We start from the raw sequence: 19311 nt of genomic DNA, 5'->3' as shown, positions 1-19311 counted from the left end.
TTTTCATCATTATGTTCAAGGAGATTTTGAACAGGTTTGATTGGGTGATGATAAACCCCGTAAAATCATAGGAATGGGTACAGTTTTAATAAAACAACAGAATGGAAATCAATGGCTATTGAAGGAGGTAAGGCATGTTCCAGATTTGAAGAAAAATCTGATTTCAACAGGGCAGTTGGGAGGTGAAGGATGTGTAACTACTTTTACAGATAAAACCTGGAAGGTCACTAAAGGAGCCCTAGTAATAGCAAAAGGAGAAAAGATCGTTACATTGTTTTTATGCAATGGTATTTCTAATTATGTTAATGCTTTAACCTCTACAGGAGAATATACAACATTGTGGCATCATAGGCTCGAGCACATCACTGAGAAGGGGATGAAGAATCTTCACTCAAGAAATTTGTTGCTAGGTTTGAAGCATTTTGATTTGGAATTCTATGAGAATTGTGTTTATGGAAAACAAAAGAGAGTCAGATTCCTCAGAGCTGGGAAAGAAAAGAAGAGCGAAAAATTAGAGCTTGTGCATACAGATCTATGGGGACTTTCTCAGGTATCATCTCTCGGTGGCCCTCGTTATTATGTTACTTTTATTGATGATGCAACCAGTAAAACCTGTATTTATTGTATTCGAAATAAATCTGATGTATTTGATACTTTCAAGAAATGGAAATCTTTGGTTGAAAATGAGACATGAAAAAGGTTGAAGTGTCTCAGATCAGACAATGGAGGTGAATATTGTAGCAAAGAGTTTGATAGGTGCTATTCAGAAAATGGAATTCATAGAGAAAAGACAGTTCCAGGAACACCACAAGAAAATGGTGCGTCAGGATGGATGAACAGGAAAATCATGGAGCATGTAAGGTGTATGAGATTGCATGCAGGATTGTCTTTACAATTTTGGGCAGATGTTGTAGATACTGTTGTTTATCTAATAAACAAAGGGACTTCAAGTTCCTTGGATGGTGGTATTCTGGAGGAGGCATGGATAGGTAAAAAGGTAAGCTACTCATTTTTAAATACTTTTGGTTGTGAAGTGTCTGTCCACATTAATAAAGAAAATAGAACAAAGCTTGAGGCAAAATCAAAGAAATGTACTTTTATTGGATATGGTGTTAATGATTTTGGTTATCGCTTTTATGATTATGAAAAACACAAAATCATTAGGAGTAGAGATGTCATATTCAATGAAAAGGTTTTGTATAAGGATCAGATGCAGGAAAAGAAATAGGAAAAAGAAAACAGAGAATACACAATGCTTGATGAGATCACAGAAAAAGTGAAGGTGCCTGAAAATCATAATGACAGTAGCCAAAAAAACAACAACAACAACAAGCACCTTAAACACCTGAAAGTGGTGTTAGAAGATATACCATGATAACTAGAGCCCCTGAATGATACTCTCCTTCATTATATTATGTATTGTTGACTGATTCTAGTGAACTAGAATGTTATGAAGAAGCAGTGCAGGTAGAAACCAGGAAGAAGTGGGAGCAAGCCATGAAAGAAGAGATGGAATTCTTAGTACATAACTAGACTTGGGACTTAGTTAGGTTGCCTGTAGGTAAAACAACATTGCAAAATAAATGGGTTTACAGGTTGAAGGAAGAAGATGGAGGTAGAAAAAGGTATAAAGCTAGAATTGCGATAAAGGGGTTTGCACAGAAAAAGGGTATATACTTTCAAGAGATATTTTCTCCTGTTGTTAAAATGACTTCAATCAGAACTATTTTAAGTCTAGTAGAAACTGAATATTTGCGTCTTGAGCAATTAGATGTAAAGACAACCTTTCTCCATGGGGATTTGGAGGAAGAAATATATATGCAACATCAACAAGGATATGAGGTAAAAGGGAAGGAGAAACTAGTGTGCAGGTTGAAGAAGAGCTTGTATGGCTTAAAACAGGCTCCAAGGCAGTGGTATCTAAAATTTGACAGGTTTATGTTTGAACAAGGTCATACTAGATGTCACTCTGATCATTTTGTTTATCTCAAAAGGAAAAATGATGGCAGCTATATTATATTGTTATTGTATGTAGATGACATGCTTATTGCAGGTTCTAACATGCAGGAAATAAATGTGCTCAAAAGAAAATTGGAAAACTCCTTTGCAATGAAGGATTTGGGTGCTGCAAAACAAATCCTTCCTATGAGAATAAATAGAGACAGGAAGAATTGAAAATTAACATTGTCTCAAAGTGAGTACATAGAAAAGGTGTTGAAAATATTTAATATGCAGAATGAAAAACCAATTAATATACCTTTGGCTAGCCATTTCAAACTAAGTAAGGAGGTGTGTCCCAAGACTCAGGAAGAATTGGCTTATATGTCTAAATTTCCATATGCATCAACAGTTGGAAGCTTAATGTATGCAATGGTTTGCACAAGGCTTGATATTGCACATGCAGTGGGAGTTGTAAGCAGGTACATCAACAATCCATGAAAATAACATTGGATGGTGGTGAAGTGGATTCTCAGGTATTTGAGATGTACCACAAATCAAGCATTATGCTTTGGTGGTTCAAACATTTCTCTACAGGGATATGTTGATGCAGATATGGCAGGTGATAGAGATAATAGGAGGAGCACCACAGGGTATGTGTTTACTGTAGGTGTAACAACTGTCAGTTGGGTTTCAAAACTACAAAGTGTTATTGCACTCTCAACGAAGGAAGCAGAGTATGTTGCTGCTACAGAAGCTAGTAAATAAATGATTTGGTTACAAAGGTTTCTGGATGAATTGGTTAAGAAGAAGGAGTTGGGAAGGTTATACAGTGACAGCCAGAGTGCCATACATCTTACAAAGAACTCTGCATTGCATTCCAAGACTAAACATATACAGCTCAAGTACCATTTCATACGGTTAGTGTTGGAAGATGGACAGTTGAAGCTGGAATGACACCCCTTGGTGGGTAGTGGAAGGCTTGTTAAATTGGGGGTTTGATCATAGCTTCTCTTTTGAGAATGACACCATGAAAGGATCTCTTGTGATAACCACGGAATCAAATAAACTATTTGTGAAAAATCTTTAATGAGCTGGTCACTCATGGTATGGGAGCCATTGCAAAGTGGCTGTAAAATATCCCCAATTGTAATACAAATATGCAAGTGTTGTAGTTACTCACAAAGTGTTCGAAGAATTGCTTGAATGATATAGGTGGGGAAACGTTGTTGGTGTTTGAGATATGTTTGTCAAAATGTATCAACAGGATGAGGAGGGTAGTCCTGTGTTTGTCCCTCACATCCTATGCCCGGAGGTGCTCTTGTGGGGCCCTACCCCATAGAAAGAACTTGTAAAGCAAGGAACTTTAGCATGAGACCCAACCCATTTAACAATATTTCTAAAACCTCTTTCTCAAGGGACTATCTATATCACGATGTCAGTAGTTGAATTGGAAATAATGCTTGCTATGAATCTCCAGTAATGTACAAGAATTCTGCTACTCTTTCAAGGATTCTTTATGAGGGAAAGATACTCAAAGAGGAATTCCTTATAAGTGACTATGGCATCAATAATGAGGCTTCATTCTCCCTCACTGTATGGCTAAAAGGGGGCCAGGGGAGGGGGGCTCCTTCTACTACCAAGACCATGTCTTTTATGGATGTCCTCAAGCCTAGTTCTAGCTCTTTGACATTCAAGGATCTTTCAAGCTCGACTTTGTGGTTGAGCATTCTGCGGACACTCCATGCCTTGAAGTGGCAGATGTTGGTACCGATATAAAGGCTAATGAATATCTACGAAATGCAATCATATGATATTTTAATGAATTTTGGCCCTCATCATTGGACCTTAGGGACTAGGTCTATCATAACTAGACTCAGGATTTGGAGTTGATATTTTGTTCAAAATGTTTTTTTGTGGTGGTCTTCAAATGTGTCAAGGTTAAGAAAAAAAAATCCTTGACCAAGGTCTATGGTTTTGGAGACAAGCTGGTCTTTGAGTGTAAGTGTGGTTCCCAAGCTTCAATCCCCTTACTACACTAGAAATGACTACGCTAGTATGGATAAGGTTGCCCAACTTTCCCATTCACTTTACCCATCCAAAATTTTTAGAAAAAGTGGGAAATTTAATTGGACGATTCGTCAAAGTAGACGAGGAAATGTATGTTTGCATGTGTTGAAGTTGATCTCAATAAAGGTTTGCCAGAGAAAATAGAGCTCAGGTCGACGGGAAATGTGTTTTCTCAACCCCTGGACTATGAAAATACAACTTTCCAATGTAGGGATTTCCAACAGGCTTGTCACCTTCAAAATGCATGTCCCTTTTTGAAAGGGGCTGCCTCCTCCATGCGTTTGAGAATTCCAACCGCAGTTGGAGGGATCTTAAGGAAGGTAAGGAATCCAAAGATTTAGTTGGACAGAGAAGAGATAATGCACTGCATCCAAAGGAAGTTTCAAGAAAGCCAACCCCCCAATTTTTGTTGGGGTCGCAAAGGCACCATCTCATTCCCCATCAAGGGTGAACCATCCAAGGAATGAGAAAGAAAGAATTTCAGCTATAATTGTAGCTACAACAAGTGGGCATAAAAGAACCCATGAATCATATATTTCTAACAACAACAAAGAAATGACAAACAAGGTTGATTCCATGGCACTCGAAGCATTTCACATAAATGAGGTCATTGATTCATCTGCAGTTGGGCTTGATAATACAATGGGCGGGACCAACATTCAAAGGAGAAGAGGTAAAAAATAAAAACCAACGTCCTGCCTTGAGAGTTAATCCAAGAATGCAGGATTTGTAGGGGCCTATACAAGCATTTCCACTATTGATTAATGATGTTCTTTATTTTGTGTTGGTGTGAGCACTTGGCTCTGGGGCTTCTTAGGGTATTGGGATTGGGTAAAGGGGTTTATATAAGGATTTCTGAGTATGATTTGAGCTCATGGGCATGTGGTAAAGAAAATTCATCCCAATTTTTTTATTATATAAAAAGCCATATAATCTTGTTCTACTCAAAAAAAATATAATTGTTACAATTTACTAAAAATATATATATTAAATATATAAGAAAATGTTTTGAAAATATACCTATTTATTAAAACTAAATTAAAAATAAAAAATAATTATAAAATTAAAAATCTTATATTATTATTTTTATTAATAAATATTATCATATTTTTATTTCTTTTATAATTTAAATAAAATAAAATTAACCAGGTTTAAATTGTGTTTCATATTAAAAAAATATCATTTTAAATTAAAATTAATGAAAGTTTTAATATCCAAATAAAAAACTATAATATCCTAAAGTTTTATATATTAAAAAATTAAGTTCTCACTTGATATATTTAAAATTTAGATAAATTTAAGTCGTTTTAAAAAAAGTGAGAATGGGAAGACACTTTCATAGTGATTATAAATCTAAAGTAAATACTAAGTAAGACTTTGAAAGGTGGACATTTTATCTATAATTGTGTAAGGATAAACACAGGATGGAGGTTGAACGTTTTTTAATGATCATGAAACTAGCACTATGAAACGAGTCATTTCTATTGTATAAGGGTGTAGATTAAGTTTATTTTTTGTTTTTTGTTCGGAAAACCAAAGAAATTTTTGGGTTGTTTTTAATGGGATTTTCTTGAAGTTTTTTTTTAGATTTTTTGGTCAGAAAAATTTGCGGTGAAATCTTGATTTTGGTTATTTACATTGGTTTTTTGATTGCATATATGGATTTAACACTCTGAGAAACCCTAGGGCAGTTCGATTGTGCAAGTTTTACCCATCAAGCTTGCGATTTCAATGAATTCCCGCAGGAATTTAGACAAATTAAATCAGAAAAATAAATAGGAAAAGCTTTCAAAAAATTGCATTAAAGACAACTTTGAAATTTTTATCCATAATTATGTAAGGAATAATTATTGAGTTTTTTAAATATTTTTATTTATAATTTTGTAAAAAAAAAATTTCCTAGATAGTAAAATTTTGAAAAGATATTTTACAATAAAAAAATATATATTAAAAAAAATTAATAATGGTAAAGTTAATAATATCATTTGGATTTTCATATTAAAAATTATTATTTATTTTAATAAATAAAATAAAAAATTAATAATTTTTTTTATTAGTTTATGTGAGTTTTAAGTGTGTGGTTTAAGCTTATAGCATTTGAGATATCAAAATTATCTGGCTATACCAACTCTTAACATGGCTTATTTTTTTCCAAAGTGTTCTAAACTAGTGACCTAGGCTTTACACCACATAGTGCCTTAACAAAACCCAGTCATAGTCTGCTCTAAACCAGGTGGACAATCAAATTTTACATTATTAAATTTTTTTAAATCTAAATTAAATTTATTATTTCAATACAACATAATTGAAATTAATAATTATATATAATTGTATTTTAAAATTAAATATTTAAAAAATGTGTTAAATTATTAGAAATTAATATTATTAATCTAAATCTATCATTAAAACATAACATTTTAATTATAAATTTATAGAAATAAGATCGAATAATTTTACAAACGTCATTAAAAAATAACATAAAATAAAATTATTATAGAAAAATAAATAATTAAAATATCTAATAATTAAAAATAATTATATTAAAATGGAAATTTTATATATATATATATTTCTTAGTCTTCAAAAGACTTCTATTAATTCATTTAAAAGTCACAATATGGCTTCCTAGTTCTCATTATTCTTTCAGCCTCACTCTTATCAAATTTGTTGCCATAAGAGAAGCATAAAATCTAATTACAAAGTGCCAAAATATACCAAGGATCCAAAATCGAAAAGACCAAAATAACCCTAAGATGAAGATACAACCAACAAACATTAAGGAGCAAGAGGATTTTTCGGAGTTGGTTTATCCAGATCGTTACCCGGTGAATCTGGAGGCTTGAGTTCACCATGGACATGAAATTCGACGTGAGCCAGTCTCCCTTCCAAGTGCTCCATGCACTCAAACATTCTCCTCTGGCCCGTTAGAGTGTGGCGAAACGATCTTGCATGTTCCACTGATTGTGTTGTAAATCATTCATGAAGCCTATGACCTCATTACAGCCATCATGGATATTTTGTTCCAATAATTCCAGGAGATGGGTGACATGCCAAAGCTGAGAATCCAAGGAGTCGAAAGGAGGAGGTCGATCAACACATCAAGGATAATGGGCATGATTATGGGCCACCTCCTCCTCTAACTCCAGTTCCACTCGACCTTCTCCCTGCAATTCCCTATCTTCCCCTATGTGCTCCGCTCTTTGTCCTCTAGGCCTGGCACCTCTCCATATGTCCCTTGATTAAATGAACGAAAAAAGTTAATCCCCTTCCTTACCATGACCACAATCATCTACCCATCAAAACCATATAAAATATATGTATGAAAACAAGTCAATAATTAAATAATTATACAATTAATAATGTGAACATAAATTTAAATTTATAAAATCTATAACTTAAAAAGAATTTTATATCAATATATATTTACATTTAAAATAATAATCAATATATATTTACATTTAAAATAATAATATTTAATATAATATATAGACATGAGAAAAGAAAGTAAATAATTGTAAAATAATAATGGAAATGTAACATCCCTAAAATGACTCATGGTAAAATAAATAAATAAAAAGTTATATATCAGTTATGAAAACTAATTCTAAATAAGGATGAAATCAAGAAAGGAGGAAACACTGTTCGGTAGAACTGCGGGATGTGTAAGAGGTGGCAAATGTATTTCAGTTATGAACTTGTGGATGGAGAACACACCGTTTCGAATTTTCGGAGGAATATTTTAAGCTCGAGGTGGAGGGATTTTTAGTTCTGGGTTTTTTTTTGATGCACGTATTCCTGGAGGAGGCAGCGGTTGGCCGGGAAGGAAGGGGAGTTGCCTTTGAGCGCTATTGGGACACGATGAGTAGTTCATAGCTTCCTCTTGAAAACTGCCTCAATATACCGCTGTTTGTCCTTCGTCCTGCTGGCCTGACAGACGTTCTGCGGATTTTATTTGGTACGGTAAAGGAGCACGCAGATACGGAGAAAGCCAGAATACGATCGCATCTTTTTATTTAAAGGGCCGAAAGTGAGGATTCGAAGTAGCAGATCATTAGCCGTTTCGATGATCTCTCTTTTCTCGTTCTACGGCTAAAGAATCGACTGATAATTTCTCCGCTATATTTCTTATTTTTACCAAGGGCAGTTGAAGCTTCTTGTCCAGCAGGTCTGGGGTTCGAGCTCTAGGAGCGCGAATTCTCATGTTGCCTAGCTATGGCGGTAACGACGGCTAGTTTGTAAGAGAGAAAACTTTGCTATTTTGCAAGAAATGCTCGATTTTCCGGTCTGGTTAAGGTTTTCGTGCCTTCATTTGGTTGTTTCGATGTCAAGAGAAAGAGATTAAAGCCATGGGCGGACCACGGTTGAACATCACTACACTGCCTGGAAAACGAAGGTCTGGACTACGCATTAGGCGGGATGCTTCAACGTCGAGACTGGATGAACCGCCGAGGGTGATGGAGCCAAGGAGGCTGTCATGAATAAGATAAGTATCTTGCTCATTTCCTTGAAAGGAAAATATAAGTATTTTTTATTCGGGTATTGTTGAAAGATTTCCCTGTGTTAAATGTTGAGTCACTTGTTGTTTTCTTGAAAACGGATATAAGCTTAAATGCTTTGTGTTGTTAGCTGATTTCGAAGTTCTTGAGAAATAGTTATGCATTGCATGCATGATTGAAAATTTCTAATGATGTGCTTCTAGACGCATAAGTAATCATACTAACTTTCTTGAAGAAAGAGTATGTTTTATATACATAATAAATATGGTTAGCTTTCATTAGAAAGGGTATACATATGCATGCAGGAAGAGACAACAAGTTGTGTTAGTTTGCTTTACATGTTTGCAGCCAATAAAAGTAATGGCTAAAGGACTAGCTCTTTTGGTAATAGTTTATGTAAATTTTCATGTAAGCAGATTATAACTGATGTTGTAGTTAGTCCCTTCAAGGATATGCCTTAATGTTTTGTCCTCTAAGAATATGTGCTTAAGCGAAGGGAAAATGCTAAATAATATGATTATTTTTAAATGAAATCATGATGTCAATATTGATAATGACAACATGGACTTGTAAAACTAATGGTTAGAATTCTTAAAGAGAATTATGCATTAATGTAAATAAACATTGTGGAGGTCCAACAATATTTGCTTGAGTATATGCACTAGTTATATAGTATGTCCTGGAGTATATGCACTAGTTATATAGTATGTCATGCTTGCTCATGCATACGAACAGATGCTAAAAGATCTCTGTTAGAGGTTGATTATTGATTCATTATTATGGTATCTAATCTTGTTGCCAAGCTTGTTGACAACTTTCTCTGTTAGAGATTGATTATTGAGTCATTATTATGGTATCTAATCTTGTTGCCAAGCTTGTTGACCACTACATTGACAGGAAAAGATGACGAATGGAGCCAAAGAAAAGTGATGTTAACATTGTGGCAAGAAAGTGATCAATGGTCCATGCAGATGAGTTCGAGTTGTAGGATCGTGCATTGCCAGAATACTCATGCCACAAGGAATGTTGTATGTGGTGGTTTGTAAGTAAAAGATTACATGGAAACTGTATTAGCTTTTAGCTAGTTATGTGACAACTGAATGGTAATTCGTTGTAATGATTTTATAACAATGGTTAAGGGATGAAATCCCTTATAAGCCATTGAGTGAGGGGTGAAAACCCTCACGAGCGTTTAATAATAAGATTAAACATTTGTTGGTTTTCACCCTACGGGGTTTCCAGGGTATATTGGTGTTCAATGGTGTGATTGCCTTTTGTGTCAGTTTGATGATGATTATTCTTTAGTTGATGTGCTAATCATTATGTCCAAAGTATGTGATTAATTTGTATGGTGAAGGAAAATCCTGGAATGGACACAAGGTTCATGAGACAGTTTATGTTATTACACTACCACATTGGTGGTTAATGGTTATGAAAATGGTTATGCAACTTATTGTCTTTTACTGCAATTTACTTGATGTATTAATGAATGTTATATCTAATGGTTATTGATGAATTGAGGAGTTGAGATTCGGATAATTACTTATGGGTTGTTTGTATAAAAAAATTCTAACTCCCTACTTTTACCTGCGAGGTTACCGGGGTACATTACAAGTGGTATCAGAGCTAAAGGTTGCAGCACTGGCGCCTTTGGGAATTGGTAAGCGGAAAATAAATTGAGGTATGCCACCAGTGAGCATTAACTCAGGTATGAGTTTAATCATTCACATATTGATTTACATAGTACACTATTTTTGGCATGATAAGTGTGATTCGTGTTTAAACTGCTTTGAGTAGTAAGTAATAAAGTTGCTGCATAGCTATGTTCATAACATTATATTCCTGATGAGGATAAAATACATTGAAACTTTTGTCGCACTTAGAACAATATTGAACACTCAATGAGGAAAGTGACAATCAACTACCAACTTTTACTTTGCAAATATGGCAATAACAATGATTCATTTATTAAACAAAATTGAAGTTACAATGAACAAAACTTAATGAGTCAATGCATGAATATAAATTATGTGGAACATCCTTGAATAGGATGACAAATTGTTTTAAAAGGACATTAGAAGAACCCCTTAGATATTGAAAACATGCAATGAGTCAAGCAACGAGACTTGGTTGTCATAACTAATTTTTGATTAAGTTTTGCCATGGTTTCATTAAGATGATTGGTAGTTGAGATTGGTTAGTGTTGTATGACTAACCCATAGAACTTATATGCATTAATTGAATTGGACTTAAGATTACTACAATTCGAAAACAAGTGAAGGTTGATTGATGTCACATGCATGGAATGTGTGTATGAATATTCTTACTCTCTTTGTGCTATAGTTCCAGTTGTTTATGAGAAGAGTTCTTAATTTTATTTACCATGAGAATACATGATGAATAGTATATGCTTATGTCCTAATAGATTTAATGATGATTACCCTCTAATTAATTGAAATACATTAGCATGGTATGTGTTGATGTTAATCATTACTTGTTGGGAGATAAAAACCATTGGAGCCTCGATTTAATGATGGTTGAATTTATCTCTACTATGGGAATGATGGATTTCTTATGCATGTTGCATTCCAGTGTGAAGTTAATTGTAGAGGCATGTTCAGTGAGTAACATTTCTAGGACCCATTCATGGTATAATTACATGTGATAATTATTCATAAATAGACTACCTGTGTTAATACAGTTGTCAGTAAACTCTAACTACCTTCCCCAACTATAGATGCTTCCAAAGGAAAAGGAAGCAAGGAGAAGGAAGAAGACCGTGATGTAAGGACAGACGGAGATGGGAAAAAGAAATCGCTAAGTCTGGTGATGACCAGATAGCGCAAGCTTTGAGTGTCAGAGTCTTGCAGAAGACTCTAAGTCTGGGGATAACTAGATAGCACTCGATGTGCATGTGAGTATTCCCTTGACCATGCTTAAGGAGTTGGAAAAAGATAACTATAGTGAGTTGATGTTAATGATTTTCGTAATGTCTCCTTGAAGTCATTATTCTGAAATGGACACATAGTACTGTTATGACAGTTGTTGCATCTAGCATCAAGTGGTAACTCTGGTGCATGTGTGACACTTAGGAGATCATGCTTCTAATTGCATAAGTAGAGCAATTGCTTCCGGTAAGGGTGGTTTAATTTGTTAGTTATGCACCTTGAACCAAGGAAAAGATAAGTAACTCTATTCTTTATAGAGAATAATCAGCTGTGTTTTATTAAACAATTGGAAATATCATGGGGTTGATTTCTACAGTAAAGATTGATTATTTTATATATTTTATTAGTAAAGAAAATAGGTGGTTCCTCCTAGAAAGACTACATGTGAGTCTTGTGTGAGAAATGTTTGTCTCTTGGAATAAAATATTTGCTAGATATAGCCAAAGTATCTTCTTGAGAAAGGAAGATGAGGCATATAAACGTCCTAAGGACATCGCATGAAATGTGGCCAAGTTTTCTTGAATTGAAATATGTATTTTTACTTGATAAAAGTTTCTTGGAAAATCTATATATATATATATATATACTAATTGCATTATGATTCTAGTTAGTTTCTAAGTTCTAGTGAAATGATTATGCATTACATGCATGATAAAGATAGCTAAAGATGTGCTACTAGGCACATAGATATTCATTTCTAACTTTTTTGAAGAAAGAGTATATTATATATATATATATATATATACATAAATATAGTTTCATTCTAGAAGAGTGTGCATACTTCATGTATGAAGATGAAGGATTCTATGAGAGTTTTCTTGAAAATAAAGATAGAGGTTCTTTCCTTTAAAAGACACATTAGAATAGTGTTCATACAAGAAACAAAATCCTTACTTGTTTCATGAAAAAAAACTATGTGCATTGAAGTAAAGTAATTGTGTTAGGAAAAGACATGTTGCATAATGGTAGCTATTGTGACTTTGGAATTATGACTTTGTGTGTACATAGAGAAAGTGATCATGTTAACTCTCTTGAGGACAATAATCTTTTGAAGAGATTGTCTTGCTAGATGAGTTGTGTTGATTTCTTGACTTTGGATGGATAAGTAAATCTTGTTCTGTATCTTGATTTCTATGCATAAAGATGGATATCTTTAATAATTCCCTGAAAGGGAAGATAGAAGAATGAGGTTAAAACGAATTCCTTTAAGAAAGAGGTATGTAGTTTGTTGTATGAAATGATGGTAGTATTCTAGTGAAGGGAATATGTGTTGCATACATTAAAGAAGAGCTTATATGATAAGCAATGGTATGCACAAATATTAGTCATTGTGACATAGAGTTATGTTCTTGTATGTTAGAGAGATTATGTTTAATGCATGACCAAAGCTAGCCATAGTAAACGTAAGATAATACTCCATTAATGACGATTTGGATTAAGATGGCAGATTATGGCAAAATTGGAAATGTTTAGATTATTAACTCAACTGTTGTTGACATTTATACATTGATGAATATTTGCATATGCTTATATACATGACAATATTGTATGCATGAAAATGCTTGGAAATTGAATACGTGTTAACTGATGAATATTTATAACTAACGTTGCTGATGGGATTAAGTAGTGGTAGCTTAATGGCAACAAGAAAACTCATCACGTAAATTGTTGCAATGTGAATTGAAATCATAAATGAGAAAGAATGATGTTATATGATATGCATGAATTATGTTATTTGGGAAATTTGCATGCATAAAACATGTATGATAGATATGTTTCCCATCAATCTAGATGTTGTGGACCCATGATGAGGGATAAGTGTAAATGCATGTTGTACATGCATGTTTACTTTGTTAATGATAATGTTCAAATGGTTCATTACGTAAATTACTTTGAGAAAGAGTAATAAAAGAGGAATTTAACATGCCAGACAGTTGCAGATAGTTGGGTTGAGGGCAATTACCTGCCCGGAGGGGTTGATGGTACTTGTTTGCCTGGATATGCCTTGGGTTGATGGCAGTTACCTGCCCGGAGGGGTTGATGGTACTTGTCTGCCCGGATATGCCTTGGGTTGATGGCAGTTACCTGCCCGGAGGGGTTGATGGTACTTGTCTGCCCGGATATGCGTTGGGTTGATGGAAGTTACCTGCCCGGAGGGGTTGATGGTACTTGTCTTCCCGGATTTCCTCTCCCTAGAGATAAATTATCTCAATGAGGGAAAAGATTTTATGTGGACATTGGAATTCTTGAGCTGGTTGGCCAGTGGAATCCCATGTTAGACCTGGTAAGGTCTCTATCAAAGAAACTGTCTGGATGTGAAAATTACTCGATCTGGTTGTGGAAACTAGTTCCTATGGGATTGGGAATTCTTTAGCCTATTGTGGTCTCATAGCTAAAGGAATTAACTAATCAGCTATATGTTATGCTAAAAATGAATTTTACATATAGTTGCGTAAAATATGTTATGCACATTTAACAAGAAATGAGCTTAGTGCTCAATAAGGAGTAATTGGAAATTTTAATTCCTTTATTGTATTATTAATTTTGTGAACATCTTAGTGGGAGCTAAGACAGTTTTTGCTTGATGCAGTGATTGACTGTTTTGATGATTAGAGAGCTAGGTGCTCTTTTGGTACTTTTAGAAGTACTCAGTGGATGTCTGTAGTGAGAGTTACTTCAGTGTGCATGTGGAGCAATGATGAGCTCTTAAGTGCTTGTAAAAGTACTGTGATCATTGCACAACTGATTGCTAGTTAAAACTATTTCATTTGACTCACAATATTATGACTAATGCGATTGAATTTGTTTGTCAAACATTACAAGATTGCTTACCATGGAGGGTTGACGGGTTGTCCAACCACTATTAAAATGCTTACGTGGAAGTGCTCGTGATTTTCAAGAGTAGACGATAAGTAATGGTAAGTTGATATAGAGTTTGGTTTTTAAAATTTGAATAAGGGCCAAGTGGTGGGAATTAGAACTTGCATAATTTTGCAGTTATGGATGCTTGTGACTATTGATCTTTCCTATGATTATATCATTACTATTTCGGTTATTGTCATTTATTGGAATGAAATCTTGGATTTTAAAGAGGAAGGATCATCTTTTTGTGTGGTTTAGATGGTTATACCATGAGTAAAATCTCAAGTTCCCAACGAGAGATGAACACCGAGGACGGTGTTCCTGTTAAGGGGGGGAGTATGTAACATCCCTAAAATGACTCATGGTAAAATAAATAAATAAAAAAGTTACATATCAGTTATGAAAACTAATTCTAAATAAGGATGAAATCAAGAAAGGAGGAAAAACTGTTCGGTAGAACTGCGGGATGTGTAAAAGGTGGCAAATGTATTTCAGTTATGAACTTGTGGATGGAGAACACACCGTTTCGAATTTTCGGAGGAATCTTTTAAGCTCGAGGCAGAGGGATTTTTAGTTCTGGGTTTTTTTTTGATGCACGTATTCCTGGAGGAGGCAGCGGTTGGCCGGGAAGGAAGGGGAGTTGCCTTTGAGCGCTATTGGGACACGATGAGTAGTTCATAGCTTCCTCTTGAAAACTGCCTCAATATACCGCTGTTTGTCCTTCGTCCCGCTGGCCTGACAGACGTTCTGCGGATTTTATTTGGTACGGTAAAGGAGCACGCAGATACAGAGAAAGCCAGAATACGATCGCATCTTTTTATTTAAAGGGCCGAATGTGAGGATTCGAAGTAGCAGATCATTAGCCATTTCGATGATCTCTCTTTTCTCGTTCTACGGCTAAAGAATCGACTGATAATTTCTCCGCTATATTTCTTATTTTTACCAAGGGCAGTTGAAGCTTCTTGTCTAGCAGGTCTAGGGTTCGAGCTCTAGGAGCGCGAATTCTCATGTTGCCTAGCTATGGCGGTAACAATGGCTAGTTTGTAAGAGAGAAAACTTTGCTATTTTGCAAGAAATGCTCGATTTTCCGGTCTGGTTAAGGTTTTCGTGCCTTCATTTGGTTGTTTCGATGTCAAGAGAAAGAGATTAAAGCCATGGGCGGACCACGGTTGAACATCACTACACTGCCTGGAAAACGAAGGTCTGGACTACGCATTAGGCGGGATGCTTCAACGTCGAGACTGGATGAACCGCCGAGGGTGATGGAGCCAAGGAGGCTGTCATGAATAAGATAAGTATCTTGCTCATTTCCTTGAAAGGAAAATATAAGTATTTTTTATTCGGGTATTGTTGAAAGATTTCCCTGTGTTAAATGCTAAGTCACTTGTTGTTTTCTTGAAAACGGATATAAGCTTAAATGCTTTGTGTTGTTAGCTGATTTCGAAGTTCTTGAGAAATAGTTATGCATTGCATGCATGATTGAAAATTTCTAATGATGTGCTTCTAGACGCATAAGTAATCATACTAACTTTCTTGAAGAAAGAGTATGTTATATATACATAATAAATATGGTTAGCTTTCATTAGAAAGGGTATACATATGCATGCAGGAAGAGACAACAAGTTGTGTTAGTTTGCTTTACATGTTTGCAGCCAATAAAAGTAATGGCTAAAGGACTAGCTCTTTTGGTAAAAGTTTATGTAAATTTTCATGTAAGCAGATTATAACTGATGTTGTAGTTAGTCCCTTCAAGGGTATGCCTTAATGTTTTGTCCTCTAAGAATATGTGCTTGAGCGAAGGGAAAATGCTAAATAATATGATTATTTATAAATGAAATCATGATGTCAATATTGATAATGACAACATGGACTTGTAAAACTAATGGTTAGAATTCTTAAAGAGAATTATGCATTAATGTAAATAAACATTGTGGAGGTCCAACAATATTTGCTTGAGTATATGCACTAGTTATATAGTATGTCCTGGAGTATATGCACTGGTTATATAGTATGTCATGCTTGCTCATGCATACGAACAGATGCTAAAAGATCTCTGTTAGAGGTTGATTATTGATTCATTATTATGGTATCTAATCTTGTTGCCAAGCTTGTTGACAACTTTCTCTGTTAGAGGTTGATTATTGATTCATTATTATGGTATCTAATCTTGTTGCCAAGCTTGTTGACAACTACATTGACAGGAAAAGATGACGAATGGAGCCAAAGAAAAGTGATGTTAACATTGTGGCAGGAAAGTGATCAATGGTCCATTCAGATGAGTTCGAGTTGTAGGATCGTGCATGGCCAGAATACTCATGCCACAAGGAATGTTGTATGTGGCGGTTTGTAAGTAAAAGATTACATGGAAACTGTATTAGCTTTTAGCTAGTTATGTGACAACTTAATGATAATTCGTTGTAATGATTTTATAACAATGGTTAAGGGATGAAATCCCTTATAAGCCATTGAGTGAGGGGTGAAAACCCTCACGAGCGTTTAATAATAAGATTAAACGTTTGCTGGTTTTCACCCTACGGGGTTTCCAGGGTATATTGGTGTTCAATGGTGTGATTGCCTTTTGTGTCAGTTTGATGACGATTATTCTTTAGTTGATGTGTTAATCATTATGTCCAAAGTATGTGATTAATTTGTATGGTGAAGGAAAATCCTGGAATGGACACAAGGTTCATGAGACAGTTTATGTTATTACACTACCACATTGGTGGTTAATGGTTATGAAAATGGTTATGCAACTTATTGTCTTTTACTGCAATTTACTTGATGTATTAATAAATGTTATATCTAATGGTTATTGATGAATTGAGGAGTTGAGATTCGGATAATTACTTATGGGTTGTTTGTATAAAAAAATTCTAACTCCCTACTTTTACCTACGAGGTTACCAAGGTACATTACAGGAAACTTAATTTTAAAGCTATAAATTTTATATTTAATAAAAATTTATAACAATATGAAATTACACTTAATATAATACTTATATATAATGCATAAATATTAATCATTCTAAATAATTGAAAATAATTGCACTAAACTATAAATATTATTATTAAATACTAAAAAAAATTAAATATTAAAAGGATGTATTGAAACTGACTGAATGATTATAAAGTTAATAAGTCCAGATTGACTATTCTCATCAATTTATATCTTATATTTTATAAATTTACTTAATATTATTATTAAATTAATAATATAAAAATTTAAAATAAATTTATATTATTAAAAAAATTATTAGATTTAAAATAATTTAGTAATTATAGATATTCCGTTTATCATAATAATTATATTGAAAGATGAATTTCATATTTGCATTAAAGTACTAGACGTGAGTGAATGAGTTTAAGAGTAAGATTATAGTGCTGATTAAAAATAATATATTAATTTTAGATATATAATATAGCTGAAAAAAATAATATAATTTAAAATTTAAAATAAAATTTATTATTTTTTTTTTTTAAGAAAATAAGGTAAATATTTAATTAATCTTAAAATAAATTTTATTTTTAAATATTAAAAATATAAATTACAAGTCAATAAATAATTATTAAAATTTTCTATTAAAGTTTTTATTTTTGATATAAGATTATATTTTTTATTTGTCAAGTTATTTGTGATCTTTCAAGTTTTACTTCTGGCTTGAGGAGTTGGCAGCCCATGGAATCTAAGTTTTTAAAGTCATCCCGGGAATCTAAGCCTTTAAAGTCACCCCCTATAGCACTCGATTGGGCCACACCATCACACCAACCCTTAGCTACTTGCTTTTTTAGCATGTTGCCTCCCCCTAGCACATGACACAACCACTCCTTAAAGTTTGATCCTAGGTAGTCTTTCTGACAAAGCCCATCCTTGATCAATTATGCTAGTAAAACTTAATTAATATAAAATTATTTTGATGTAAAACTTATTAAATAAAAATAAATTAGATTCACATTTAAAAATATATATATCTAATTCATATCAATCTATATCATTCAAATTTTGGATTTGATTTATTGAATTCTTCAATCAAATCAAATCAAAATCACTTTTACATTTAAAAATAAATAAATTTTGGATTTTTTTTTTAAATTTATTATCTCAATATAATATACTAATAACAAAAGATTATATACATTCAATTTTTCATAATTATGTTGAGAGATGGGTTTTATATTTAAATATGGAAAAAAATAAATTAAAGATTGTAAATGATTATGAAAATGATATTAAATTGAATATTTATATTAAAAAATAATATCTTAATTTGGAATTTCTTAATTTCATAAAATTTTAAATTTTAATATAAATTTATTATTGATTTTAATAAAATAATTATAAATATTTAAATATTTCAAAAGATAAATTTTATATTTAAATATGGGAAAAATAGGATAAAATGAATGATTATAAATTTAATAATAATTATTATATAAAAATATTGTTTTGATTTTGAATTTATTAAATAGTAAAAAATTAAATATCTATTTATTATGATAAAATTTACTTTTAAAATAAAATTTACTATTATAATATAATATTTTGAAATTTACAAGATATTAATAATTGTAATGTTTTTCTATGGAGGGTGCTTGAACTCGACGCATGTGGATATCATGACAACGAAATATGGGGCAGGTGATTAGCTTGCTCATCATTCATACTCTCTTGCAGACTGACATACTTTGATTAATTCTCGCACGAGGGTTGCATTAACTTGTCTCTCGTCATCATATGGCGTCCCTCACCTGACTTGCTAGTTCATCATGTCGCCTAATTATTATGCGAAGAGTCTTACCTCGACTATTGTTGGAGGTGGCATCATGGCTCATTGGCGTCCTTCTTCAAGCATATCTCTGAACCTGGTGAACATTCCTGTAAATCTGTTATCGGTGCCAACAATCCCTTGTGCCTCTATCCCGCTTGCTCATGGGCGCCATGTCTGCAATTATGATAGTCTCCACACATCATTTGGCTGGCCTGTATCTCGGTCTACATTG

The sequence above is a fragment of the Pinus tabuliformis genome, chromosome 7, assembly GCF_031772625.1.
Source record: "Pinus tabuliformis cultivar Carrire ecotype Pingquan chromosome 7, CPIR1, whole genome shotgun sequence".
In the NCBI taxonomy this organism is placed as follows: domain Eukaryota; kingdom Viridiplantae; phylum Streptophyta; class Pinopsida; order Pinales; family Pinaceae; genus Pinus; species Pinus tabuliformis.
This window is presented reverse-complemented; position numbering follows the sequence as displayed.